Source organism: Lactuca serriola, chromosome 2 (genome assembly GCF_051521515.1).
Source record: "Lactuca serriola cultivar US96UC23 chromosome 2, Lser_US96UC23_V15, whole genome shotgun sequence".
NCBI classification, from domain to species: Eukaryota; Viridiplantae; Streptophyta; class Magnoliopsida; order Asterales; family Asteraceae; genus Lactuca; species Lactuca serriola.
Window position 1 is genome coordinate 79,608,293 of NC_136409.1, and position 3,151 is coordinate 79,611,443.

A 3,151-nucleotide genomic window follows, 5' to 3' on the forward strand; every position below is an offset into this window, starting at 1 on the left:
ATTAAATAAAAAAATTAAAAAAACTTAAACCTAATCATATAATCATTACAAAACGTATCATGAGCTCTATAAATGTCATCTTTCGCTTAAAAATAATTTATACATAATTTTTTTTTTGGAAAGGAATTTTTTTTACGAGGGTTTTCGGGCCAACTTTCGCGCACCGACTTTCCTCCGCTGCAAACATGAGGAGCCTCATGCCTTAGAGTCACTGCAGGCGAACCTCCATGACCACAAGAGCTGAGTAGTGTCAAGATTTGAACATGGGTCAACATGAGACTTTACCTCATGCCCTGGAGTCACTGCAGGCGAACCTCCGTGACCACAAGGGCTGAGTAGTGTCAGGATTTGAACATAAGTCAATAGGTTATCCACCATATCTTCCATACGCCTTACTAAGTCACCACAACCCAAATGGTTATAAAAGATACATATAATTAATCTATATATAAGAGATACAATTAATCGTATATATTTAGTTTTTGGTTTGTCATATAACATAGAACTGTAACATTATAATTTTCTTCTATCTACACATAACTATAACGTGTAAGATTAATTCAAATGCAATTTCGAGCAAGCGGTTCCATTTCTTTAGTATGAAAAATGTTTTGATTTGGATTATCAAAATTTTATTACAAAAATGAAAATGTATCATTAGTCTAAGAGACATCTAAGCTACAACACAACGGCCCAACCCAACCGGTGCCTTTTCCCATATATAAGTATGTCTACATTCACAATTGAATACACAACGATTTAGGGTTATGAATATAAAACGGCTGATGTAAAATGAAGAAAACCCTCCTTCGTTCCTATTCTCGCACTCTTTTCTCTCATCTGCCGGCTGCGGCCACCGCAAATCGCTCCTGCTTAAAGGTACGTCTTTCTCAGAACGCCCCTGCTTAAAAGGCGCTGCTTATAGTTCTCTCTTCTATTTAGTTGCAAAATCACAATTTCTTCGGTTTTTAAAGTCATCCGACATCATTACCCCCTTTCAATACAATCCATAATTAATATTCATTTCAGATGTTAATTATTATTGTTAGACGTAATTTTTTTTAGGGGTTTTTAGTTAATTATTACTTGCTAGGAGTTAATATTTTGTTATAAACTGTTAATTATTATTTGTTAGTTTTTTTCAATCCCGTAAAGACTTTATCTAACAAAGATTTGATTTGATTTGATTTAATAGGAACTGTCCAGCATCACCTTGAATGTCATCTTCGTCAACGTTATCATAACAGAATATCTATAAGTATAACTTATTCTTAAGTTTTAGAGGCGAAAACTCTTAAAGTTGCACGTTATGAAGGTTTTTGGTTCGTATCTTTGTTGTTGAAATTATAAACACGAAGTACTAGAAAGACTAAAAACAATTTTAATGGAAGAAACTCATGAATCTGCTCAAATAAACGGTAACAGGAGCAAAAACCGATGGATCCGTTACATATTTACTGAAAAGTTGGAAGAAAGATGATGCAATAAAAGCACTTGAAAGTTGTGGATTTCATGTTTCAAATGGTTTAAGAGTTCTTGAGCAAAAATCTTTAATAATTGATTATGATCGGTGGTTACTAAAAATATTTCAAGCAATAATCATGTTGCACTTTCACTATGTAATTTAATTGTTGTGATTAAGACTTTGGAATTTATAGTTGTAAGGGATCAAAATGGAATTAAACAAACTTGAAAATTTGTAGTTGGGATCAAAATGGAATTGAATGGACGGTATGAGTTAATAGTTTGGATTTGAGGCATCTTTTGTTGAGTGAATTGTATTCTCAAATGTAGGTATGAGTTAATAGTTTGGATTTGAGGCATCTTTTGTTGAGTGAATTGTATTCTCAATTGTAGGTATGAGTTAATAGTTTGGATTTGAGGCATCATTTGTTGAGTGAATTGTATTCTCAATTGTAAGTATGAGTTAATAGTTTGAATTTGAGACATCATTTGTTGAAAATGTGCATTTGTTGAGTGAATTGTATGCTCAAATGTAAATAACCAGTTACAACAAACTGTTGAGCTGCTACTACTATAAATCTATAAAGAAAGGTAAAATGTTTGATTGTGATATTGTTGTTATACATATAAAGAATGGTAGAATTGTTGATTGTCATATCGTTGTTATACATCTATAAAAAAGGGTAGAATTGTTGATTGTCATATCGTTGTTATACATCTATAAAAAAGGGTAGAATTGTTGATTGTGTATTATTGCTATATATCTATAAAAAAAAGTAGACCGGTTGATTGGTTTAAGCATGGCAATTTGACCCAATCCATTGGGGAACTCGGTTTCCCGATCGGTGATGCGTATTCCCTGCTAAATCGGGTATCTTGTATGAGTCGGGGATTCCCCTATGTCAAAAATTGGGGATGGGGGCTTGGGTTGGGTTTCTTATTTCCTAACTTGCCCGGTCTCCTACCAACATATTACGTATATATTTTAAATATGTCTAAGTTTAGATTTTAATTTCTTTTATGCGTATATAGACTTTTAGTAGGCCTAATTTTGTTTGAACCAATTTCAATTTGGTAGACCGCATATGTGAATACATTATTGACAATTCCAAAAACACGATTAGACAATTCAATCCTTGGTGCTATACACATGCGACGATCATGTTTGGCGATTCGACTCTCCACCGACCACTTCATGTTCGTTCATCCACGATTCTCATCGTTCATTAGAGTCGTTCAGCACATCTATTCGACTTCTTCCTAAGTGCTCAGACTCACAAAAAAAAGTCAATGGTCCTACGATTCTAATATCTTTATTCGCTTGATCACTTTTGTTTGCCGATTCCATCTTAATGAAATTGACTTTGCGTCAACTGAACCTATTAGCACCATTTTAAGTGTTTTTCTATGTAATTGATTTATGGAACAACACATTTTGAAAAATCATCACAAAATATGCCATAGGAAAGATACATGGGACAGTATGCAACATATATATATATATATATATATATATATATATATATATATATATATATATATATATATATATATATATATATATATTCAAGGCCAAAAAACTATTGATGGTAAAGCTTATATGAATAAACATGCCTATCTAGAGATAACTAACAAAGATGATTATAATTCATGATTATCTGCTCTCCATTGTTGAACATTATGGTTT

General features: G+C 32.5%; 1 long non-coding RNA gene across 1 annotated transcript; it reads left to right on the plus strand.

Annotated features, from left to right (window-relative positions):
• The first annotated feature begins 676 nt into the window (after window positions 1–676).
• Window positions 677–2,074, plus strand: LOC145086446 (uncharacterized). Its single transcript, XR_013700457.1, has 2 exons — window positions 677–879; window positions 1,196–2,074. It is a non-coding gene; the product is annotated as an uncharacterized LOC145086446 (long non-coding RNA).
• The last annotated feature ends 1,077 nt before the right edge of the window (window positions 2,075–3,151 follow it).